The 27,218-nt window shown below is 51.1% G+C and overlaps 1 pseudogene; it reads right to left on the bottom strand.

Moving 5' to 3' along the window:
* Nucleotides 1-302: 302 nt before the first annotated feature.
* The window catches only part of LOC144767892 (E3 ubiquitin-protein ligase TRIM38-like), an 88,305-nt pseudogene continuing 61,389 nt past the window's right edge, over nt 303-27,218 (bottom strand).

Below are 27,218 nucleotides of genomic sequence, written 5' to 3'. Positions count from 1 at the left end.
TCTGGCCTCTGCTGGGTTTCCGGCTACCTCCTCCCCATTTACCCCCCCCCATGTCATCACTTCACAGCTCCCCGCAGAAAGGAAAGGGTTAACTTCCAAGCCCCTCCCTCTGGGACACCTCCCGCGCCTTCTCCCTGGAGGATATCTCTTGTCCCCCCCTCTCACTGGGACATCTCCCCCTCCCCCAGATAGATGCAGGAAGTTAGAGCGGGTATGAAAGGGGCTGAGGGGGCTTCTGTTTGCCTGTCTCTGCCCTGTTATTGCCCTGGTGGGGGAGGGGAGGGGGAGCGGGGGCTCTATTATTACACCAGACGCAGGTCTGCCCCCTCACCGACCCAGAAGTAGGGACGCACCTCCCCCGTGAAGGTGTCATTGAAGGTGCAGAGATGCTTCATGGTGTTTGCGTTGAACAAGGAGACCCGCCCCCCCTCATAGTCCAGGTACACCCCCAGCTTCTTAGGGTGCAGACGGGGGGCCATACGGGAGGGAGAGAAGGTGAGAGTAAAGTCTAGACTACCATTCATCTGAGGCACTACCCCGAGCATGCACTCAGGGAAGTCTGCAGTAAACATCCCCTCTCCCAGAGTCCACCCTGTGACCCCCACATCCACCAACCCCTGCAGCGTCTGCACCTCCCAGTAACGCCTCCCGGAGGTGAACCCCTCCCGCCCCAGCACAGAGGTACGGAGTGTCCAACCGGGGCCAGTCCGTGTCACGCGTCTTCCGTCCTCAGACAGGATCAGGTCATCATCAGCCCTGCCTGAATCCAGAGTCACCAGCGCTGAAGAGAGAGGAGAGAGAGAGTTAATGACTCACTGTGTGACCTCAGACAAGTCACTGTCCCACCAGAGACCCCAGCACTGCAGAGAGGAGAGAGAGAGTTAATGACACACTGTGTGACCTCAGACAAGTCACTGTCCCACCCAGAGACCCCAGCACTGCAGAGAGAGGAGAGAGAGTTAATGACACACTGTGTGACCTCAGACAAGTCACTGTCCCACCCAGAGACCCCAGCACTGCAGAGAGAGGAGAGAGAGTTAATGACACACTGTGTGACCTCAGACAAGTCACTGTCCCACCAGAGACCCCAGCACTGCAGAGAGGAGAGAGAGAGTTAATGACACACTGTGTGACCTCAGACAAGTCACTGTCCCACCCAGAGACCCCAGCACTGCAGAGAGAGGAGAGAGAGTTAATGACGCACTGTGTGACCTCAGACAAGTCACTGTCCCACCCAGAGACCCCAGCACTGCAGAGAGAGGAGAGAGAGTTAATGACACACTGTGTGACCTCAGACAGGTCACTGTCCCACCCAGAGACCCCAGCACTGCAGAGAGAGGAGAGAGAGTTAATGACACACTGTGTGACCTCAGACAAGTCACTGTCCCACCCAGAGACACCAGCACTGCAAAGAGAGAGGAAAGAGAGGTAATGACACACTGTGTGACCTCAGACAAGTCACTGTCCCACCCAGAGACCCCAGCACTGCAGAGAGAGGAGAGAGAGTTAATGACGCACTGTGTGACCTCAGACAAGTCACTGTCCCACCAGAGACCTCAGCACTGCAGATAGAGGAGAGAGAGTTAATGACACACTGTGTGACCTCAGACAAGTCACTGTCCCACTCAGAGACCCCAGCACTGCAGAGAGAGGAGAGAGAGTTAATGACACACTGTGTGACCTCAGACAAGTAACTGTCCCACCAGAGACCCCAGCGCTGCAGAGAGAGGAGAGAGAGTTAATGACGCACTGTGTGACCTCAGACAAGTCACTGTCCCACCAGAGACCCCAGCACTGCAGAGAGGAGAGAGAGTTAATGACACGCTGTGTGACCTCAAACAAGTCACTGTCCCACCCAGAGACCCCAGCACTGCAGAGAGAGGAGAGAGTTAATGACACACTATGTGACCTCAGACAAGTCACTGTCCCACCCAGAGACCCCAGCACTGCAGAGAGGAGAGAGAGTTAATGACACACTGTGTGACCTCAGACAAGTCACTGTCCCACCCAGAGACCCCAGCACTGCAGAGAGAGGAGAGAGAGTTAATGACACACTGTGTGACCTCAGACAAGTCACTGTCCCACCAGAGACCCCAGCACTGCAGAGAGGAGAGAGAGAGTTAATGACACACTGTGTGACCTCAGACAAGTCACTGTCCCACCAGAGACCCCAGCACTGCAGAGAGGAGAGAGAGAGTTAATGACACACTGTGTGACCTCAGACAAGTCACTGTCCCACCCAGAGACCCCAGCACTGAAGAGAGAGGAGAGAGAGTTAATGACGCACTGTGTGACCTCAGACAAGTCACTGTCCCACCAGAGACCCCAGCACTGCAGAGAGGAGAGAGAGAGTTAATGACACACTGTGTGACCTCAGACAAGTCACTGTCCCACCCAGAGACCCCAGCACTGCAGAGAGAGGAGAGAGTTAATGACACACTGTGTGACCTCAGACAAGCCACCGTCCACCCCAGAGACCCCAGCACTGCGGAGGGAGTAGAGAGAGTTAATGACACACTGTGTGACCTCAGACAATTCACAGTCCCACCCAGAGACCCCAGCACTGCAGAGAGGAGAGAGAGAGTTAATGACACACTGTGTGACCTCAGACAAGTCACAGTCCCACCCAGAGACCCCAGCACTGCAGAGAGGAGAGAGAGAGTTAATGACACACTGTGTGACCTCAGACAAGTCACTGTCCCACCCAGAGACCCCAGCACTGCAGAGAGAGGAGAGAGTTAATGACACACTGTGTGACCTCAGACAAGCCACTGTCCCACCCGGAGACCCCAGCACTGCAGAGAGGAGAGAGAGTTAATGACACGCTGTGTGACCTCAGACAAGTCACTGTCCCACGCAGAGACCCCAGCACTGCAGAGAGAGGAGAGAGAGTTAATGACACACTGTGTGACCTCAGACAAGTCACTGTCCCACCCAGAGACCCCAGCACTGCAGAGAGAGTAGAGAGAGTTAATGACACACTGTGTGACCTCAGACAAGTCACAGTCCCACCCAGAGACCCCAGCACTGCAGAGAGGAGAGAGAGAGTTAATGACACACTGTGTGACCTCAGACAAGTCACAGTCCCACCCAGAGACCCCAGCACTGCAGAGAGGAGAGAGAGAGTTAATGACACACTGTGTGACCTCAGACAAGTCACTGTCCCACCCAGAGACCCCAGCACTGCAGAGAGAGGAGAGAGTTAATGACACACTGTGTGACCTCAGACAAGCCACTGTCCCACCCAGAGACCCCAGCACTGCAGAGAGAGGAGAGAGAGTTAATGACACACTGTGTGACCTCAGACAAGTCACTGTCCCACCCAGAGACCCCAGCACTGAAGAGAGAGGAGAGAGAGTTAATGACACACTGTGTGACCTCAGACAAGTCACTGTCCCACCCAGAGACCCCAGCACTGCAGAGAGAGGAGAGAGAGTTATTGACACACTGTGTGACCTCAGACAAGTCTCTGTCCCACTTAGAGACCCCAGCACTGCAGAGAGAGGAGAGAGAGTTAATGACACACTGTGTGACCTCAGACAAGTCACTGTCCCACCCAGAGACCCCAGCACTGCAGAGAGAGGAGAGAGAGTTAATGACACACTGTGTGACCTCAGACAAGTCACTGTCCCACCCAGAGACCCCAGCGCTGCAGAGAGAAGAGAGAGAGTTAATGACACACTGTGTGACCTCAGACAAGTCACTGTCCCACCCAGAGACCCCAGCACTGCAGAGAGGAGAGAGAGTTAATGACACACTGTGTGACCTCAGCCAAGTCACTGTCCCACCCAGAGAGCCCAGCACGGCAGAGAGGAGAGAGAGTTAATGACACACTGTGTGACCTCAGACAAGTCACTGTCCCACCCAGAGACCCCAGCACTGCAGAGAGAGGAGAGAGTTAATGACACACTGTGTGACCTCAGACAAGACACTGTCCCACCCAGAGACCCCAGCACTGCAGAGAGAGGAGAGAGAGTTAATGACACACTGTGTGACCTCAGACAAGTCACTGTCCCACCCGTAGACCCCAGCACTGCAGAGAGGAGAGAGAGTTAATGACACACTGTGTGACCTCAGACAAGTCACTGTCCCACGCAGAGACCCCAGCACTGCAGAGAGAGGAGAGAGAGTTAATGACACACTGTGTGACCTCAGACAAGTCACTGTCCCACCCAGAGACCCCAGCACTGCAGAGAGAGGAGTGAGAGTTAATGACTCACTGTGTGACCTCAGACAAGTCACTGTCCCTCCAGAGACCCCTGCACTGCAGAGAGAGGAGAGAGAGTTAATGACACACTGTGTGACCTCAGACAAGTCACTGTCCCACCCAGAGACCCCAGCACTGCAGAGAGAGGAGAGAGAGTTAATGACACACTGTGTGACCTCAGACAAGTCACTGTCCCACCCAGAGACCCCAGCACTGCAGAGAGAAGAGAGAGTTAATGACACACTGTGTGACCTCAGACAAGTCACCGTCCCACCCAGAGACCCCAGCACTGCAGAGAGAGGAGAGAGAGAGTTAATGACACACTGTGTGACATCAGACAAGTCACTGTCTCTCCCGGAGACCTCAGCACTGCAGAGAGGAGAGAGTTAATGACACACTGTGTGATCTCAGACAAGTCACTGTCCCACCCAGAGACCCCAGCACTGCAGAGAAAGGGGAGAGAGTTAATGACACACTGTGTGATCTCAGACAAGTCACTGTCCAGTCCAGAGACCCCAGCACTGCAGAGAGAGGAGGGAGAGTTAATGATACACTGTGTGACCTCAGACAAGTCACTGTTCCACCCAGAGACCCCAGCACTGCAGAGAGGAGAGAGAGTTAATGACACACTGTGTGATCTCAGACAAGTCACTGTCCCACCAGAGACCCCAGCACTGCAGAGAGAGGAGAGAGAGTTAATGACACACTGTGTGACCTCAGACAAGTCACTGTCTCTCCCGGAGACCCCAGCACTGCAGAGAGACGAGAGAGAGTTAATGACACACTGTGTGATCTCAGACAAGTCACAGTCCCACCCAGAGACCCCAGCGCTGCTGAGAGAGGAGAGAGGGTTAATGACACACTGTGTGACCTCAGACAAGTCACTGTCCCACCACAGACCCCAGCACTGCAGAGAGAGGAGAGAGAGAGTTAATGACACACTGTGTGATCTCAGACAAGTCACAGTCCAGCCCACAGTCACACTTATGCACTGATGTGACCTCCACGCCCAGTGCTTCAACCCTTCCACTGGTTCACCCTCCATCACTGGTAATCATGTACGCTCCAGTCCAGGTGCTAATGTTCCCTCCATCCCAGGTCTTGATGTCAGCTCTAAAAGGTGCAGATGACCCGCAGACCCTGGCATTGATGTGCCCTCCACCCTCAGGGCTGACGATATGCTGATGTTCCCTGCTTCAGACATGTTGTTGCCCTTTCTACCCTAGGTGGTAAGATGACTTCCAACCCTGGCCCTCAATCGCTCATCACCCTGGTTCTGGGTACGCCCGACACTGATGAAGCTGATATGCTCTCCACCACAGCTGCTACTGTGCCCTCCAGCCAAGGAGTGGATGAGCCCTCACCTCCAGGTAAAGATGGCCACCCTCTGAATATGCTGATGCTGATGCTTCCTCCACCCCAGAGGCTGATACTCCCTCCATCACTGGTGCTGATGCTCCCTCCACCTAATGTTCTGATGCTCCCTCCACCCCAGGTGCTGATGCTCCTTCTACTTCAGGTGCTGATGCTCCCTCCACCTAAGGTGCTGATGCTTGCGCCACCTAAGGTGCTGATGCTCCCTCCACCCCGGGTGCTGATGCTCCCTTCACCCTGGGTGCTGATGCTCCCTCCACCCCTGGTGCTGATGCTCCCTCCACCCCTGGTTCTGATACTCCCTCCACCCCAAGTGCTGATGCTCCCTCTACCCCAGGTGCTGATGCTCCCTCCACCCCAGGTGCTGATGCTCCCTTCACCCCATGTGCTGATGCTCCCTCCACCCCAGGTGCTGATGCTCCCTCCACCCCAGGTGCTGATGCTCCCTCCACCCCAGGTGCTGATGCTCCCTCCACCTAAGGTGCTGAGGCTCCCTCCACCCCAGGTGCTGATGGTCCTTTCCCCCCATGTGCTGATGCTCCCTCCACCTGGGGTGCTGATGTACCCTACACCCCAGGTGCTGATGCTCTCTCCACCCTAGGTGCCGATGGTCCCTGTTAGAAATGGCGATTTCCGGTTGGCTAAGGCTTGCACCAAAGCCAGGCAGAAACCACCATTCTAGGTCAGGGCAAGGAAGTCACCCGCCAAGATAACCCCTGCTCACCCTCTTGGTAGCTTGGCACGAGCAGTAAGGCTTATCTCGGAGGCAAGGTGTAAAGCGTTTGCGCGCACACCCACCAGCAACAACACCCAAGGCCCACCACAAAGGAAACTCCACACAAGGTTAAATATAAAAATAGCCTCTGTATTATAACAAACACATTAGATAATAAATACATACTTTACAATGTGCCATAGGCACGGGCAGAATTTACAGGGGATTATGAACATGGGACAGGGCCACGTGGGCCACTGTCAGGAATAGGCACTTTTAGAACTAGAATACTTGTAGGAATAGCGTTTAGAACAGAGAACAATAATTACTGTAGCACAAAAATAGAAAATGTAGCACACAACCAGTAACCACTGGTAAGAGGTAAGTACCACCTACGCAACCCTAACCACCTTAGGAAAATATCACGCAGGGAATCATGAACTCACAAGCATCACTATACTAGGAAAAACAACCTCCTAAGCATCACACTACATTCAGAGGTATAGGCATAAAGACATTACACATGATGCAGAAATGACATTAGGCAGGTATCACATTTGCGCAAAATATCACATAGGGCATAACCACATAAATTGTCCCCAGGCCAACTGGCCTCTCAGGGGCTGAAACGCCCTGTGACCAGCAGAGTCAGGGCAGGGCTGCGCAGGCATCCAAAGCAGAGTGCGCAAGAGGTTCCTAAACGGAGCAGATGCCCACTAAGTGCTGGACAGCTGTAGGACTGAGCCTGGCACCAGCGTGCCTCCTGGCTCTCTCTTGGGCTCTAGAAACAACCAATGGGGCCCAAAACCACGTGGGAGCCTCTCCGGCTCTGAATAAAGAAATGCCCGGGGGAGCCTCACAGGCTCTGACCAATAAAATGCCCCAAATCAGCATTGGAGCCCGCAGGCTCTAAATACACAAATGCCTCTTTGGAGCCTCTCGTGGGCTCAGAAGAAATGCTGCCCACGGTGGGGGGAGCGGCCCGCTGCCAGCCGGGCCGCTCCACCTCCCGAAATGCCCCGGGGTGGTTGGAGTCCCACTCGGAGGACTCTAGATCAGCAAATGCCCAGGAGCTTGTCGTGGGCTCTGAACAACTTCCCCAGAAGAAGACAAAGGCCCCTGGAATCGTGGGAGTCCGGCTAGGGGGACTCAAAATACCAGAATGCCCAGGAGCCTCTCAGGGCTAAAAATCACAAATGCCCTCCGCACTGCAAAACCGGAGCCCCACTCACCGGGACTCCTTTGGCGCCTCCTAAAGGCCGGACAGCAGGGCTCGCACCGCGGTTGCGGGAGCCCTGCCTCGGGGATTCCTTCTTGGCTGGTCACCATGGGGCTCTCCCTCACTCCTGGGAGCCCCGTGCGGGCTTCTTCTTTTGGCAGCGCGGGGCTCTCTTCCAGCACCGGAGCCCCACCTGCGCCTTCAGCCCCCTCTTCTCCTCGCGCCGCGGTTCTTCCGGACAGGCCGTGCTGGGATTGGCCGGCCCGCTGCTTCCGGGTTGGGGCACTTCTGGGTCGCCGTGGGCAGAGCGGCGGCCCGTAGGGATGTTTTGTTCGTCGGTGGCAATCCGGGCTGGGCACCCGTGAAAATACGGAGTCCCTGGCGGGGTGGGCACCCGCTAGGGATAGATATATAAAAAAACACACGGGCACCAGGTCCCTGGCGTGGTGGGCACCTGCTAGGCAAATAAACCAGCAAAATCGCGGGGTGATAATCGAATTCCCCCAAATGCGGCAGGAAATGCGGGGTGGGCACCCGCGGCTCTAGTAAGCACGAGAGAGGGGGGGGAATTCCTAGACCGGGGGAATCTCTCCACACGCGGCAGCCCAGCGCTGCAAGGCTGACAAATCCAGCGCTCCTCCTGGAAAGTAAGGGGCTTTGCTTTAGGGCTTTTAGGAAACAAAGTCACCAGTCCAAGGTCCTTCAGGAGGTGGGGGGGCAAAGGCTGGGCCCAGGGGCCAGCTCACAGGGCCCTCCAGGCAGGGAGGTAGTCTCCGGTGGCGGTCCTCCTGGCGCCCAGCAGCAGCAGGCCCCCCTCCAATTAGGATCAGGCAAGAGAACCTTTGATAAGGGGTCACAGACCCTTTTTATACACAGAAACCCTTTGTCCTTAGGTGCAGGGTCGGGGGAAAACCAGTCGCAGCTGGTTTTGGAGCACTCTGGTATGCTCAGCCCCTCTCACCATTCACTAGTCAGGCTAGGGACATCAGTCGCACCACAGGGGGCAGAGCCAGCATTGTGTTGGGAAAGCCCAGCCCTATTCAGGTCCCAGGTGCAAATGCGCTATTTTCAGCAGGGGGAGGCCAGCGCTTCCCAGGGTCTGGCAGGCAGGAATCCAAAAGTCCAGGAAAGTTCTTGTATGAGGTGGGGGGCAAAGGCTGGGCCCAGGGGCCAGCTCATAGGGCCCTCCAGGCAGGGAGGCAATACCCAGTGGCGGTCCTCCTGGCGGCCAGCAGCAGCAGGCCCACCTCAAGGTAGGATCAGGAAGAACATTTTTCAAGGGGACACAGCCCCTTTTTATACATAGAAATCCTTTGTCTACAAGGGTGCAGGCAAGGGGCGAACCAGATACAACTGGTTCCTGAGCACTTTGTTTTGCTCAGCCCCTCTTCCTATTCAAAGGATGGGTAGGGTCATCAGTCGCACCACAGGGGGTGGAGCCAGCATTGTGTGGGGGAAAGCCCAGCCCTAATCAGGTCCCAGGTGCACCCCTCCCTCACATCACTCATGCAGATCTCCCATTCACCACCGGGGCAGACCCATCCTGACTCCTGGAGCCTGGCACACCAGCCAGCTCCAGCCAATCATAAACCAGACAGCCAATTCACATAAATTACACAAACATGCCAACTTCTAAAAGTGGCACTTCCACACTAGACACATTCACGCCGCACACATCATCGTGCAGCATTTAATCACACGAGACAGCACATACCAGACTCGAGCCTGCACTCCCCACACATCAGGAACAAACATGGACACATACATTCCCCATGCATTCCTATGGGAGGGCAGGCCTATCGCACCACGCTCACGCAGTTTACCCTGGGACACAGTGGTAAAGTGCACAGAAACCAAAAATCACTAACACCAGGTCACAATTTAAAAGCAAAAAGTTCAGGGGTGAACCTGCCAGAAGGGCCAAGTCCAATACAACCCCCTTCCAGCCAAAACACAGGGTAGAACAATCACCACCGTGATGGGCTTCCCTGCTTGGTTCGATAAAACACAGACACGGGCCCGCAACTACAGGGACACCCTCCTGTTCTACGCCACGGTGAACCCATGGGGTTCCTTCTAAAAACACTGTCTGGAACAACTGGGCTACCCCACTTGTACTCCCAAGCTGTCCGCTGCCAGGACCAGGACCTGGGCCACCCAGGTGCCACCGGACCTTGCCTATTCACAGAGTGGGGGGTAGGAACCCCTGGTACATAGTAGCCATTCTCCACTCTTCCTGTCTGGAGGACAGGACTAGACTGCCACTGGTTCTCCAGCCTAGGGTCTACGCCCTCAGGCGGACCAGGAGTCTGTGGTAAATAAATACTTAATTACCGGTTCTATTTTTGACTGGATACAATATAAACAGATAGCTCAATAAATAAGAGTCAAGATTCGAGGTAGCTGAAGTTGACAGGCTTTAATAAGCATAAAGGACAGGAACAGGACAGCCTGCATGGGAATAGGATGGCAGGGCCCGGCAGCTGCCGGGGCAGGATCTGGGAATGGTGCGCACACCTTTTAATAACAGAACATTAGTATATATAGTTAAACAAAATACATTGCATTCAATACAGTAGGCGTAGCAGTAGGCGGAGTTTGTAGCAGTCGCGAAAGATAAGGCATAAAGTGGGTGTAACAAGAGGTGTGTACAGGGCGTATACATAGACATGTGATGTAAACGTAACAGAATATGTCATAAATGGGGCGGAAACATGGAGGGGGCTACCTGAGCAGCTGGGACCTCTAACCTAGTGGTGCGCGCAAACTGGCAATGACATGTTACCAGGAGGAACTGGGGGCTATGACTTCTGCGCCAGAAGAGGAGACTAAAGTCTGGAGTGTCAGAGCGACATGTACCCAGGCATATCTAGTATCTGGTGTTTAGAGAACATGTTGATAGAATCCAAAAGTTATCAGGGCAAAGGCTAACAGACATTAAGACTGGTGCATGCATAATTCTACATGTAGCGCTTGTGTGAGGAATATTTTATGAATATAAATACAGTATTTCTCTTACATGGAGACATAAAGGCTAGACCATGACGGAAACTCTTGATGCGATGCAGTAGCTTAGGAATGCAGAGAAGGAGGGCTGGACTGATAACTAGAATCATAACATACTCTTGGCAGACTGGGAGACAGAGCCAGGCCGAGCCGGGCACTGCGAGGCATGAAGTAAGTGAAGGGTCAGGGATACAGGTGGGGGCTGTATCGCTCCTTGGAGAGGGTTCAGGAAACAGGAGCTGAATCTGAGTCCGGGCCCTTTTGAGGCCTAGAAACGGGGACAATTCAATGAATTAACGTGCACACTGTGAAACGTGGCAACGTAGCTTTACATAGGCCCAATATTCGTTGTATTCACGAAGACTGGAAACTGGCATACTAGAGATGGACACAACTATAATTGCGTCTTTAATCGATGAGGGGGGAATACATGCATATCGATCATGCACATATAACATAAGATGGGGAACACGTAGGCACATACAACATGGCAAAATTTACTTTTCCACATTCCCTCCTTGTGCCCTACGTTCCCATCAGGAAACATCAATATTCATGATACCATCTATCATTTCATATAGCATCATTTGCTCGTCTCGAATTGTCTTGGAACGGGATTTAGAGCGGGACTTAGGACTAGGAATACAAGAGGTAGCACAAATGCCGCAAATCGCAGGGCCACATTGTATACAGAGGCAGCAACTGAATATGATCATTACTGCAATACCTAGAAATGACAATACTTTCCATCCCCAGGCAGATATGATACTCCAGAGCCAACCGGACCATGTCCAGGTGCCTGGATTCTGGTGTAACTGATGGGCAATTTTATGAAGTCTGGTTATAGCTGAATAAACAGACGGCGCGTTATTAGGAATGAAAATGCAGCAACTAGATCCGATGACTCTACATGCTCCTCCTCTATCGGCCAGTATGACGTCAAGAACGAGACGATTTTGGAGCACGACAAATCTCATAGCAGATTGCTCTTCGGTTAAGTTACCTAGAGCAGAAGTAGTCTCATTCACTACTGCTTCAAGGGTTCTGGTTAGTCTACGTATTAACTTACTATTCTGGATAGGTCCTATAAAGAAGAAGAAACCTCTATTGAAATCTGTATACTGTTCTAGAGCAGTTTCAGTTTGATCGACAATTGGGGACTCGATCTCCCTTCTATGTCTGACGTGTACTAGATGTGTGTTTTTGTGATAATCAGATGGGGCTAGAAAAACTGGTGGCAGTAGGAAGGCAATGTAACATATTCCATCCCAATCGAGGGGCAGACGAACATATGCGGTCTGACCACAAACAAAATAAGAATGACGTGAGGCTTTAAAAATAGATTTCCCACTGTCACTATACTCGACAGTAGTAGCACAATCACTATGTCCTACATGTGCGGAACCATTCTTTCGGACACATAATTCGCCTTTGACTGGTAGTACTGAAATAGCAGGCAAATCTGGAGTAGTATCAGACTGAACATTCAGGACCATAAAATTCGAAGAATAATTACCTAAATTGTAAACTTCATTTTCTAGATCTAACCCTGTTCTATGGGAGAGACCTTGCTTGTCTGGAAAACATGTTCTATTCAGAAGGGACATATCATTGGAGGATGACGTTAACGTGGACCATGCTCCACACGAACCATTATGTGAAAACGGATAAGGAAAGAGTGGCAGAACTCCCTTCGGTGTCTGGAAAGGGGGGAGTCGACCACACACCCAACAATTAGTGGCATTGCTGGTCTGGTGTGAATAGTGTAACATTCTGATAAATGTATTGTTACACATAGCAAGACAATAGGATAGCTCGTGAGGAGGCAGATCACTAAATGTGTGCTCTACTGTAGCATTAGAAAACTTATTTACATGTGAACTTGGAAAACATAAATGCAATGCATAACTTGTGCAGGTAACCATAAGACTTAGAAACAATATAAAACTTAGAAAAACGATACATCTGATAGAGTTTTGACTAACTCTCTCACTATGGGGGTCTATCTCATACATGTCAGGGACCTGTCTAACCGTTTCACCCGAGAGGGACTTAGACAATTAAACTGGCTGACTTATTTTACTAGACCGGAGTTTTAACTTATACTCCTGCTGCGGAGTTGTCTCTAACAGAGGAACTTTCAGTTCAGGATTCTGATCAATGTCTGGTTTCAGGCAGTCTTTAGAAATGGAACAGTCCTTTTCGAATGTCTTTTTACGAAGTACATGAAATTTCTTGATATGAGACAGATGGACCCATCCCTTGCGGCCTTCCAACTTCACGGCCGTGCGGGTGGTCAGAAGGACAAGTCGTGGCTCCTTCCAACGGGGTTCCAGCGGATTTGAACGATCAAAGTTCCTTACGAGAACAAGGTCCCCTGGAATGACCTCGTGCGGTTTCACTTCGGTATTGTCTGGAAATGCAGCGGCAATCTGTGAACGACAAGATTGCAGGGCAGACATCAAGGAAGCTAGGTAATCTGTCAACATATTACTGGAAACATCTGTAATACTGCGGGGTCTAGGTGTACCCCACATATTTGGGGGGCGGCCGAATACGACCTCATAAGGGGACAGACCTGATCTGGAATGTGCAACCATTCGCATAAAGAATAAAGCAACTGGCAGGGCAACTAGCCAGTCTACACCTTTCTCTTTACATATCTTGGCAATACGGATTTTCAGGGTCTGATTATGTCTCTCTACGAGACCGGCTGCTTCAGGATGGCGCACACAATGGAACTTCCACTGGTACCCTAACAAAAGGGAAACATGCTTCATTAACTCAGATGAGAATGGCTGGCCGTTATCAGAATACACGACCCTAGGGAGTCCATAGCGGGGAAAGAATTCACGAACCAACTGCTTGGCAGTGGTCGCGGCTGTGTAGTCTGGGACTGGATATGCTTCTGTCCACCTGAACAAAGCGCATACAACTACGAGGACATACTTGAAACCTCGACATCGCTCCATCTGAATATAATCCATCTGGAGGACTTCAAAAGGGTGGTCAGGAGGCTGGAATCCACCTTGTTCCACCGGGACACTTTTACCTGGATTGAACTGGCAACATATCATACAAGTACGGACTTTCTGCTTGGCTGCAGCTCGTAAGTGCTTGTTGAACCAAAGGTTCTGGATACTGTCTAACATAGCTTTTTCTCCTAGATGTGCTGGACTATGTGCGGTACTGATAATGACTTGAACCATAGAGTCGGGGAGAAACCATGTGGCTTTTCCCTTCGTCACCCATCCCTGATCTGTCTGGACCCCTCCTCGTTCGGACCATTTCTTAATTTCTTCGGGAGTAGCATGTAACTGTATGTCTATGACATCTTGTGTAGGGTCCTTAACTGTCATACAAGTAGTCGGATCTGGAGTTAGTGTCTGTGTCGTGTTAGCTGGAATGTCGGGAGTCTGAGCTGTAAGCTTGGCTGTTCGATCGGCTAGATCGTTACCTTGGGAAATAATGTCAGTAACTTTCGTATGTGCCTTGCACTTCATGATAGCGATAGCTGTCGGTAAATGTATTGCGTCTAACAGAGCTTGAATGAGGAGACCATGCTGAATCTTGGTTCCATGAGAAGTCATAAAACCTCTCTCCTGCCAGAGCACTCCGAAGTCGTGTACAACTCCGAATGCATAACGTGAATCTGTATATATGTTTACTTTCAGGTTCTTGGCACGTATGCAGGCTTGGGTCAGAGCAACTAGCTCTGCTGCTTGAGCAGACAGGGTGTCAATATGATGTGTTTCTATAACTTCAGTTTCAGTAGTCACTGCATACGCGGCTACTAGTTCTCCTGTACTTGTTCTCATACATGAACCATCCACATAAAGTGTCAGGTCGGGATCAGGTAATGGAATGTCTGTCAGGTCTTGTCTTGGCTTGGTCATAGTGTTAACTACTTCCACACAGTCATGTGTGGCAGAATTTGAAGTAACTGACGGTAACAGTGTAGCAGGATTTAGAATGTTGCAGCGTCTGATTTCTATGTGTGGCTGGAACAGTGTCAGTTCATAACCTGTTAAACGTGCAATTGTCAAGTGCTGAGTCTGTGTTCGGTTTAAAAGAACTTCCACGGAGTGTGGAACTTGTACTGTCAGGGAATGTCCTAATACTATGGAATCACTCTGTCTGATAGCTAGAGCTGTGGCTGCAACTGACTTGAGGCACGCAGGCAGAGCCTGGGCTACTGGATCTAATGTGCTTGAAAAATAAGCACAGGGCTTGTACTGTCCCGCTTGATCTTGTGTGAGAACAGATAATGCAGTACCATCACGTTCTGTGACAAAAAGTGTAAAAGGCTTACTGTAGTTCGGTGTAGCTAGAACGGGTGCTTGGCATAAGGCTTTCTTTAATTCATTAAAAACAAGTGTATGTTCCTGGGTCCAAGGGAGGACAGTCGATACGGCTGCCTCCTGTGTCGTTAACTGTATCAGTGGCTTAGCTAGAAATGCATACTGAGGAATCCATTGCCTGCAATAAGAAGTAAGGCCAATAAAAGCACGTACCTCCTTCTGTGTCTTGGGCTGTGGAAGACTCGCTATTAACTGGATACGGTCTGGTGTCAACTGCCTACCCCACTTGGACAGTAAGTGGCCTAAGTAGATCACTTGCTGGACACAGAACTAAAGCTTCGAAGGGGACACCTTGTGCCCCTGCTCGGCTAGGAAATACAGAACTGTAAGTGACACTCGCTCGCAATCACGTTCAGAACGGGCTGTGATCAGTAGATCATCGACATACTGGAGCAGGGCAGTGTCAGTTGGCATGTGAATATTGTCTAGTTGTCTCTTAAGTGCTTGACTGTAAATACTAGGGCTTTCTGTGAAACCTTGAGGAGCTCGTGTAAATTTATAGCTCCTTCCATTTAAACAAAAACCGAAAAGGTACTGGCTGTCTGGATGAATCGGGACACTGAAAAATGCATTCTTGAGGTCTATGACAGTGAAAAACGTAGCTTCAGAATCAATGGCTGTCAATAGGGATGAGATATCTGGGACTACTGGATACTGGGGTATGATACATTTATTAAGCTCTCGAAGGTCAATCACTAATCGATATACTGGAGGTGCATTTGGATCAGTACGTTTCATGACTGGAATAATAGGAGAATTACATACATTGGAGTCAGTTTCTACAACCACTCCTTGAGCAATGAGCTCGTCAATAATTTTGGATAAGGCTGCTACAGCCTCAGGTGGCGATCTGTACTGTCTGATTCGTGGCAGGACTATACCTTGCTTGAGAGTCACACGATGGGGTGTGATTTGCATAAAACCTACATCAGTTGGACCTTGCGCCCATAAATGCTGCGGTACATTTGACAATCTTGGATCAAAATCACGTAATACATAGTGACCTTTAAAGTCCCTTAAGAACAATCGGATTCCTTCTGGGGAACAGCAAATAACTGCACCTAATTCTTTCAATGTTTTAATACCTAACAAATTTTCTGGACATGATTTCGTAAGTAACAAATCAGTAGTTCGGGACAATGGACCAACTTCTAGAGTAACTGATTTTGAAATCTCGTTAACAATAGGCTTTCCTGAAAATCCAAGGGAAACATTTCTAGAGCCTGAGAGCGGAGCCCCTGGAACCTCGTCGTGACTGATAGTAGTCCTACTTGCCCCTGTATCAATCAAAAACTTTCTGTCTTTCCCTAATACTTGACTGTGTACATAGGGACCCTCTTGATCTACAGGTATCTCGATGAGAGGCAAGCCTACCTCCCTCTCTAGGCTGTTTCATGAATACTGTTGATACTCTGGATACTCTGTCTGGGCATACTGGTACATCTGCTGTGTAACATGCTGTGTTGCAGCAATAGGCTGCGGTGCTGGAGCTGTCTGTTGTGCATTCTGTGGTGACTGAGAAGTCTGTGAAACTTGTTCTTGTCTAGGCGGACGTGGTCTTTCTTTAGTCTTACCAGTGGCTATGTTGTGTTTCAGAACTGCACACTCGTTTATGAAATGACCTGGCTGTTTACAGTAATTGCATGTCCCTTTAACGGGAGCTGCAGGATGACTGGCTTGATTCGGACCCCTCTTCTGACTGTCTTGTGGAACAGATTGTGCAACTAGTACTTTCATTTTCGTGTCTTTCATACGTCTCCTTTCGTGTTCTTGCTCTTCCCTGATTCTGTTCTGGTGATACTGGAGCATCTGAAGCATCTGTGACGGGGTACTAGCTTGCCAGGTACTTTCGACTTTCAAAACTCGATTTTTAACTTGTGTACTTGAATTCTCGACTAGTTTAGTAACAAAAAGATGAGGGTATGACTCGCTACTCGTCTTCAAACCACTGTTAATAATAAAACATTTTTCAAATCTAGAATAAAAATCACTAGTGTCTTCATCCTGTTTCTGTTTGCATGCTGAGATTGCATCCCAATCTTCCTTTTTCGTGGCTAGTAACCTTGGCAAGACCTGTATCAATAACTCGGGCAACTCTTTACATTTGTCCCCAAGACCGGTACCTGGTACTCGTATTTTATCTTCAGCTTCTAGAGCTGTCCAATCAATCTTTTTCTCTCCCACCTCCCATTCTTTTTCCTTGAGTTTTTCATATACCCCTGCGGGCAACAGGACCTTTAGCATTTTAATGATATCTGGATACGTGTATTCTCCCATACGGAGCATGTCTTTTAATTCTCGATGGAACCCTGCTGGATCTTTGTCGTGACAGGGAATTAATTTCTTCATCTCTAAGAGTTCCATCTTTGTGATAGGGGTGTATACAAATACTCGTTGCATTTCACCACCCGCTGTCCTAACTGGGTGTACTTCTCGTAACGGATGCTGTCTATCTATATAAAATGGTTTACTTTCTGGAGGTGAGACGTGAACAAAATGCGGATTCAGAAACGTTCTATATTTGTGGCGCTGTTCTAGAATGATACTAATTAAATCGGTACCTAAACCTCTCCATCTATACTGGAGTAACTCGTTCAGAACATCATGTAACGGACCTGGATCAGAATGCTGACCCTCATACAGTGTAATGAGGTGCTGGATCATATACATACCCACCAGTCGCTGCTCAGCTGGGGGCAATTTCAGAAACATTTGTGCCACTATTTCGTCTGGAAAAGTGGTAGAATCAGTAATCCATCGGACTGCTGATCGGACTAGTTCTTGTTCATGCATGGTACTAAGTTCACTGTAACCGATTCGTGATTTCAGAATGTGATCGGTAGCTTGAAATACTTGTTCTAGGGAACCTTGTTCTGGTGCTGGAAGATGAAAAACTTTCTTGTGTTCTAGGCGTGAATGTCGGTCTGGAAGTCTAGTTTTACCTACATACGCTATTCTGGTAGGATTCTCGTCGTCTACCTCTTCAGTAGAAGAGTCGTTTTCTTTCTCGCTTATTTGTGCTGCTTTACGTTTCTCGTGTAACCTTATTATTTCCTTACGAATTTTCTTGTACATACTCTCTATACAACTGAGTGTCCTATGTCTTCCCTCGGCTATATTATCACTCCACCTTGTCAGAACTTTCATTTCGGTCGGATCTTTAGTCGGATAATCTTGTTTCCTTATTAAACAATTAATTAGAAACTTTAAAAGTATGAGCTGGGTCTCAGCTTTCCTTTGAGACATGGCTTCGCCAATACTTTCTGGGTCTGTTCCTGTACGGATGAAACGATATATTCTGTCTAGATCTTCTTTCATATTCGGTAGGGTGTCCAAATACTCGGTTACCCGTCTTACACGCAATGAATATATAACCATATTATCATCGCCTGGGACTGGATCATAACGGCATTCGGTGAGAGCTCGTCTGATATCTGCAACGGACTGATGTTTGGGCGTACGCTGTAACGCACGTTCATGTAACTCGATTAACGTTACACGTTTGTGTGGCGGCGGGGTACCAGGAGGATCCCCCCCCCCGCGGCTCCTAAACTAGAATCGTCGACGGGTACTGTACGGGCGGGCAGAGTGACTGATGTAGCGGGTACTTGTACTGTGGGCTGGACCAGGGGTACCGTAACGGGTGCTGTAACAGGTGCCCCGGTGGCTGGAGGAACAGGAATTACATTATTTACAGGAGCGGGCGGAACAGGATTTGCATATTCTGGGACTGTGTCGTCCAAATAGGACGAAAGAAAAATATCAGCTGCGGTCGGTTTGTGACGTAGCTTAATCGGAACTAATGGCGGCGGAAAATTACATGGTGCTTCCGGGGTTGCTTTCGGCAAGCCCTCGGCAAGAAGAGGATACATACCCTTAATGAGGGCATTCCTCTGTCTGTCTGACTGTTCGGCTTTAACTCGTTCACCTATTTCGATCAATTCCCTTTCTTGGGCTCTTTCTGAAGATTCTCTACTTAACTCTGACTTTCTGATTTCTTTTTCGGTTCTTTTATGAGATTCTTTGCGCCATAACTCGATGGCATCTTTCTGGGACTGTCTGGATTTCTTTTTCCATAATACTTCTTCTACTCGCATGATGCACTCGGCATCCCATGTACCCGATACGGGCCATCTATATTTCTCTTCTAGATCTTTAGTATACTCGACCCACAAGTCAAGATATAATATGGCACTTATGCCATGCTTATGATACATAAAATGACCTGGACTGTCCCTAGGCGGGACAGGAACTGCTTCCTCGAGCAGACCTTTTCTAGTTCTTAACTGACGTAACTTCGTGAACAGAGGCATAACTTAGACTGGAGTCTAGACACAATACAATACACGATAAACACAATAATAACTTGAAAACAAATCACTCATACCACGACATTGAAAACACATGAAATAACATTTAAAATAACAGTTCGGACAGAATATTACCTGAAATACTGAGAACAGAACACATGAATTTCCCGAGAACAGAACTGACTAGAATGACTAGATGCACTGCTAAAACAGTACGAAACTTACCGGTCCCATAAAGAGACACGCCAGGACCCGCATCCACCTAGGTGGACACTTCGTGTTGGATCTGTGTACCCAAACCCACGGACCAGAGACAAATTAATTGACCCTGTCTAGATACTACCCCAGCAACGGTACTCACCGGGCAGCAAGAACGGAAGGCCTCGGACTGGACTGGACTGCTACGACGTCGGACTACGAACTTCGGACTTCAGTTACGGGTGGGCCTCCGGATACCTCGGACCTTGGACTCTCGGCTTGGGCTCTGGTCGGGACTCGCCGCGTTCCTCCACCGCCTCGTCTGGATGCTGGACCACAACCTCCGTCTCCTCCGTGGACCTGAGGGATACTTGAAGCAGAAATATCTGCCGCTGCGCAGGATGGTTCCGTCACGGCTGCAGAGGGTCAGGGGGCTTGCGTGGCTTCTCCGGCGCGTGGGGAAAGGGCAAGTTCCTATTCGGGCGCCATTATGTGGTAAATAAATAATTAATTACCGGTTCTATTTTTGACTGGATACAATATAAACAGATAGCTCAATAAATAAGAGTCAAGATTCGAGGTAGCTGAAGTTGACAGGCTTTAATAAGCATAAAGGACAGGAACAGGACAGCCTGCATGGGAATAGGATGGCAGGGCCCGGCAGCTGCCGGGGCAGGATCTGGGAATGGTGCGCACACCTTTTAATAACAGAACATTAGTATATATAGTTAAACAAAATACATTGCATTCAATACAGTAGGCGTAGCAGTAGGCGGAGTTTGTAGCAGTCGCGAAAGATAAGGCATAAAGTGGGTGTAACAAGAGGTGTGTACAGGGCGTATACATAGACATGTGATGTAAACGTAACAGAATATGTCATAAATGGGGCGGAAACATGGAGGGGGCTACCTGAGCAGCTGGGACCTCTAACCTAGTGGTGCGCGCAAACTGGCAATGACGTGTTACCAGGAGGAACTGGGGGCTATGACTTCTGCGCCAGAAGAGGAGACTAAAGTCTGGAGTGTCAGAGCGACATGTACCCAGGCATATCTAGTATCTGGTGTTTAGAGAACATGTTGATAGAATCCAAAAGTTATCAGGGCAAAGGCTAACAGACATTAAGACTGGTGCATGCATAATTCTACATGTAGCGCTTGTGTGAGGAATATTTTATGAATATAAATACAGTATTTCTCTTACATGGAGACATAAAGGCTAGACCATGACGGAAACTCTTGATGCGATGCAGTAGCTTAGGAATGCAGAGAAGGAGGGCTGGACTGATAACTAGAATCATAACATACCCTTGGCAGACTGGGAGACAGAGCCAGGCCGAGCCGGGCACTGCGAGGCATGAAGTAAGTGAAGGGTCAGGGATACAGGTGGGGGCTGTATCGCTCCTTGGAGAGGGTTCAGGAAACAGGAGCTGAATCTGAGTCCGGGCCCTTTTGAGGCCTAGAAACGGGGACAATTCAATGAATTAACGTGCACACTGTGAAACGTGGCAACGTAGCTTTACATAGGCCCAATATTCGTTGTATTCACGAAGACTGGAAACTGGCATACTAGAGATGGACACAACTATAATTGCGTCTTTACTCGATGAGGGGGGAATACATGCATATCGATCATGCACATATAACATAAGATGGGGAACACGTAGGCACATACAACATGGCAAAATTTACTTTTCCACAAGTCACAGGGGAGGCTCTCCTCCCCCTCCCTCTCCTTCTAGGGTTCCTCCACCTCTTGCGAGGGGTAGCCTTAGAACACCATTCACCCAACCTAAGGTTTAACCCCTCAGGTTGCACCGGGGTCAGAGGCGGGCTCTCCCACCCTCTGCACCCCCTTCCATAGTTGTGCACCCTCCCAACTGGAGTGGTACCCCTGGAAGATGAATCGGTCAGGACGCTGGTTACAGACGTCCTACCCTTCAGGTCGGGCGGATCCTGAACTTGGCCTTCCAACCTCTGGTCCAAAACCTTTGGAGGAATAACTGCCTGCCACTCCAGGACTTCTGGGTATTTACACACCATCCCCCTGAGGCTAAGACATGACTCATGTGTTGTGTGACTGTCTGTGTGGTATAGATCTCCTGTCCCCTGTCCACCTGACAGTCGCGAAGATCCCCCAGAACAGAAGTGGTGTCACCCCGGTCCCCCCAAGGGAATCTAGCCCAACTGGCTAGTCCCTGGTCCTCTGGTGCTTCTACTGGGGAACTCATCCCCCAATCACTCCTCACTTCGGACTCCTTTGCCCTCCCAACGGGAGTAGCAGTGCCGGACACTGGAACCCCTGGACCTCTATTTACCGATGCTCCGGGTTCCCTAGACACTAGGTGATCTTCCTCAAATGGCCTAACAGGACAGCCTAGGTCCCCAACCTGGTGTTCCCTCAAGAAACCACCCAGGTTCTGAGATAGGGCTTTGGGCATCTGGGGACTCTTAGCCACCCACTCACTCCTGCTCCACTGAGACAGGCTGTAAGCCCCTACACCCCCCTCACTATACTGAGACATAGCTGGGCTACACTGAGCCTCTTCCACCACACTGGGCTGGAAGATACCTGAACCACTACTTTCGGATCACTCCCCAATGACTCTGCAGAAACTCTGGTCCTTTCCCAGCGGTCTGCTTCATCTGCAAGGTCCCAAGGACAAATGTATTCCAACCTCAACAGGTGTTGGCTCAACCCTGGACAACAAATACTGAGCAACTGCTCTTTAAGAAACATATTCATTACTCCCCACACCTTCTGGTCCGGGTTAGTCGCCAGCCAAACACACAGTGCATCTGAACAGTCATCCATAAACTCCCCCCAATCCTGGTGAGACACTTTCCTACTGCCCCTGAATTTCAACCTTAACTCCTCCTCTTGGGAAACAGGTACCATACTCTGGGAACTGGGAATGGGACTTCCTGCACTGGGCTCTATATAGCCGCCACCACTGGACTCAACCCTACCTGGGGAATCCAGAAAATTATAACTGCGTGCAGGGGACAGTCTACCCTCCAGAGCTCATTTCTCTCTGGCGAAGGCCCTCTCAGCCTCCTCTATCCTCTCCTGCGCTAAGACCCTCTCAGTCTCTAGCTGTTGCTTCTTAACATCCAGCTGTGCCATCTCCTTGGCATGCTCTAACCTGAGCTGTTCCAAAGCCAGCTGGTGCTCCCTCTCTTTCCTTGTATCTTCCCACTCCTCTGGGGACAGGGAAAGGGAAAGGGATGGGGCGCTGCCCCCTACACTGGATTCAGCAAGGGACTCCAGCAGATAGTGAAGACCCCAATCTATGGGGTCTTCACTATCTGCTGGCGCCCATGCACTGTCATCCTCTTCCTCCTCTTCAGACTCTTCGGGGCTCGCCTCAGACCCACCACCCTCCCGGCGTGAGGCCCGGGCCCTTTCATTCTCACTTCGCTCACATTTCCAGTCATCCTTCTGCCATTGGATTAGGTTATCCCTAAGCTTGGACTGGGTGTCTGACTCATTCACTGTGATGTCTCTCTCCTCACAAAACTGTACCAACTCATACATACTGTATCTAAACAGACCACAGAAGTTAAAAGAAGATTCCATCTTGGTAGGATGCTCACAGACACGAGCAACACAGGGGACTTAACTGTCTGAGCTGAAGCAAGAGTACACAATCTGAAAATGACACTCTTAGGAGAAGAAATAATGGAACTTTAAAAAAAAACAATAATCCCCAAAATGTGATTATCTAAATTGCTGAGTTTTGTGGTGCAGCCAGTTGCTGCTGCGGTACAGCGCAAACGCAAGTCCTTTTCCCACCGCTGACCAACAATGTTAGAAATGGCGATTTCCGGTTGGCTAAGGCTTGCGCCAAAGCCAGGCAGAAACCACCATTCTAGGTCAGGGCAAGGAAGTCACCCTCCAAGATAACCCCTGCTCACTCCCTTGGTAGCTTGGCACGAGCAGTCAGGCTTATCCTGGAGGCAAGGTGTAAAGCATTTGCACACGCACCCACCGCGACAACATCCAAGGCCCCCCACAAAAGGAACAAGGTTATATCAAAAAAAGCCTTTGTATTATCAAAACATATCAGAATCATAATCACAAGATGTACATTGTGCCAACTGGCACGGGAAATATTTACAAGAGATTATGTACACAGGACAGGGCCACATGGACCACTGTCAGGAATAAGCACTTGGTAGAATTAGCACTTGTAGGAATAGTAATTAGCACATAGAACATATAACTGTAGCACCAAAATAGAAAATAGAGCACACAACTAGTAACCACTGGTAAGAGGTAAGTACCACCTACGCAACCCTAACCACCTTAGGAAAATATCACGCAGGGAACCATGCGCTCACTAGTATCACTATACTAGGCAAACAACCTCCTAAGCATCACAATACATTCACAGGTATAGGCACAAAGACATTACACATGATGCAGCAATGACATTAGGCAGGTATCACAATTGCACAAAAGATCACATAGGGCATAAACACATAAATTGTCCCCAGGCCAACTGGCCTCTCAGGGGCTGAAACGCCCTGTGTCCAGCAAAGTCAGGGCAGGCTGCGCAGGCAGCAAAAGAAGACTGCACAAAGAGATCAGGCCTAAACGAAACAGCTGACCACTAAGTGCTGGGCAGCTGTAGATCTCCTCTGGACTTCCTGAAGAGATAAGGGGGGCCCACAACACGTGTGAGCCTGGCAGGCTCGAGAAAGAAAATGCCCCCTGGAGCCTCGTGGGCTCTAAATCAATAACTGGGGCTTCAGGAGCCTTGGGGCTCTGTAATAATGTGCCCCACACTGGGGGAGCGGCCCGCTGCCAACTGGGGCCGCTCTACCCTCTGTAATACCCCCGACAACGTTGGAGTCTCTCTCGGGGGACTTGAGAACAAACTACGCCTGGGTGGAGCCCTTAGGGCTCTGAATCAAATATGCCCCCTCACTCGGTTGAGTCCGACAGGCTCTCTAAATAAACCATGCCCCCGGAGTGCTCTCAGGGCTCGTAATGAAATTGGGCCCATCGTTGGAGCCTCGTGGGCTCTGGAGAAATGCCCCAAAAATAACGTTGGAGCGGCCCACTGCCAAATGGGGCCGCTCGGGGGAGAGGCACCGGCGGGGTGTGCGACCTCCCTCTTCCTCCCCCCAGCCGGCTTCTACTCACCAGCTTCTTCACGAGAGCTCCCTGTTGGACAGGCCTCGTAGCTGGGCCGTCCCCCCTGCGCACAACGGGGCCCGGACCCCGGCTCTCCCTGAATCCCCAGCAAGAGCCCGCCAACCCCCCGAGGCAACCCACAACCCGTCCATAACGGGACTCCAGCTCCTGAACCCTCCCGTACCGGCTGGCCCTGGTCCCCATCAGCACCATGGCCCCCGCCCAGCCGCCATCTTTGGACACTACAGCACGAGGCCGCGTGACCTCAACTCGACCCCAACCCTGGGCCTGGCCAGGCCCCGACATCGAGGCACCAACCTCCACACAGGAGGTAAAGAGACCACTTGGCAGGTCAATGGAAGAAGGAGTCGTCAACGGCTCTCCTCCGCCAGGTGTCGATCACCCCCGGCCTCCCTGGGCGCTGGCTCCACCCCCCTGCTGGGTGTCTGGACTCCCTCATTCCGGACCTCCCAACATCCAGGCGCGAGGGTCCGGACATCAAAGGGGACCAGACCTATAACTGGGGCAGCTCCAGACCAGGAAGGCAGTTGTATCCTGGAGTCGAGAGACACCGAGAAGAACTCATCCTTGACGGACTGCTGGCGCTGCCGCAGCCCTGCCCTGTGAACCCTTCGTCTTGGCCTGCTGGCGCTGCCGCGGCCTACCCTCGTGAAACCATCATCTTGGCCTGCTGGCGCTGCCGCGGCCCTCTGCAACGTGAACCATCATCTTGGCCTGCTGGCGCTGGCGCGGCCCTCTGCAACGTGAACCATTATCTTGGCCTGCTATCGCTGCCGCGGCCCTCTGCAACGTGAACTACCGCCTTGGCCTGCTGGCGCTGCCGCGGCCCTCAGCAACGTGAACCATCGCCTTGGCCTGCTGGCGCTGCCGCGGCCCTCTGCAACGTGAACTACCGCCTTGGCCTGCTGGCGCTGCCGCGGTCCTCTGCCACTTGAACCATCTCCTTGGCCTGCTGGCGCTGCCGCGGCCCCTTCGTTGTAGACCTTCATCCTAGCCGGCTGGCGCTGCCGCGGCCCGACCTTGCCGATTCCTAAGCTCGAGGATTGTGAGCTTCCCTCTTGCCACCTCCTGTACCGATCCGGTACCAAGACTGTCCCGCTACCCCCTTTCCCTACAGAGACTAGAATTGAGGGGACCCTCGAGTCCTGAATCCCCTGTATCGCTGATAACCTTGCCGCAAGAACCCTATATAAAGAGTGTTGATCTCATCCTTGTGTGGTGTCTATCTGTGGGGGGGGAAGTGACTTGTCTGTACGATCGCCGGAGACGGCCCTCATCGAAGGCCTCTCCCCCAGTACTCAGCCGACCCTCCGGGTCCCCGTCTAACATTGGTGGCCAGCGGCGCGATCCGAACCTACGCATAATCGTACAGAGGGTCACTCGCCCAACGACACACAACCACCATGACAACAAAAGAGAGCGGAACAACGGAAAAATTCCAGATGGAAAAGTTAGAAGAATACAACCACAGAGAACTGAAACAATTTTGCATAGAACTAGGCATTTCAACCACAGGACTGAGCACGAAAGAGGACTTCAAACGAGCCCTGGAATCTTGGGCGGAGACGGGTACGACCGTACCCCAAACACGAAGCCACGAGACACCGGAAACAAGCCCCACGCCGACGGAAGAAAGAAGATCGAGTCTCTCCCCGGAGGAGGTCCGGGAACGAGAAAAAAGCAGGCTCCATGAACTAGAGCGGGCACGATTTCGCTTAGATGGAGAGCTCAAATTGGCGGAACAAAAAATAACGTTGGAACACTTACGGCTCCGAGAGGAGCGAGAAGAGAAACAAAGGCAGAGAGAGCTAGAAGAGAAGAAGCTAGCCTGCGAACATGAGCGCAACCTCAAAGAACTAGAGATTCGGAAGCAGAACAAGGAGCCCGGGACCCCCGAGCGCACGAACACTCCTACCACTACAGACCCCAAGGTCCACATCCCCAAAGATGTCGTCAGAGAGTACTACAAGAACGATGATATCCAGCAATGGTTCAAAGCGTACGAAGTAGCCATGACCTCCCACCGGATTCCCCGGAGCGACTGGGGAGCCGGGTTATGGGGGAGGTTTGTCAACGAAGGGCGAGACGCCCTGCTGCAACTCCCGGACCATCTGATGACATCCTACGACCACATGAAAGCCGCCCTCCTCACTCGATACGGATTCACACCCGAGATGTACCGCCAGCGGTTCCGCGACTGCAAACGGATCCCGGGTACAACGTGGGTGGAGTACGTGAACTTCTTTAGCCGGGCCTTCGAGGGGTGGATCAAGGGCAGCAAAGTGACCACCTACGAGCAACTATTTGACCTTATTGTGTGGGAGCACCTTTCTAACAACTGCTTCATCGAACTCAGGCAGCACCTCCTGGACAGTAAACTAACGGAACCTCGGCAACTCACCGCCGAAGCTGACCGATGGGAAAGCACCCGAGTTGGCCGAAACGGGCCCAGCGAACCGAACAGAACTGCCCAAGGGCCCCATCGCCCCCGTGGGGGAGGAGGAGGCCAGGGTCGGGGTAGAGACACCGGCCCGGTGACTCCCGCAAGCAACCCCCCGCCCCCGGCCAGCAGGGGAAACCCCCCGATGCGCCCAGGCTTCCGAGCCAACATTACTTACCACCGATGCCAGCGACCCGGCCACTACGCCAATGATCCCAACTGCCCAAA

The sequence above is a fragment of the Lissotriton helveticus genome, chromosome 7 (genome assembly GCF_964261635.1).
Source record: "Lissotriton helveticus chromosome 7, aLisHel1.1, whole genome shotgun sequence".
Lineage (NCBI taxonomy): Eukaryota > Metazoa > Chordata > Amphibia > Caudata > Salamandridae > Lissotriton > Lissotriton helveticus.
The sequence above is the reverse complement of the archived record's forward strand: the minus strand, read 5'-3'. Positions and strand labels throughout refer to the sequence as shown.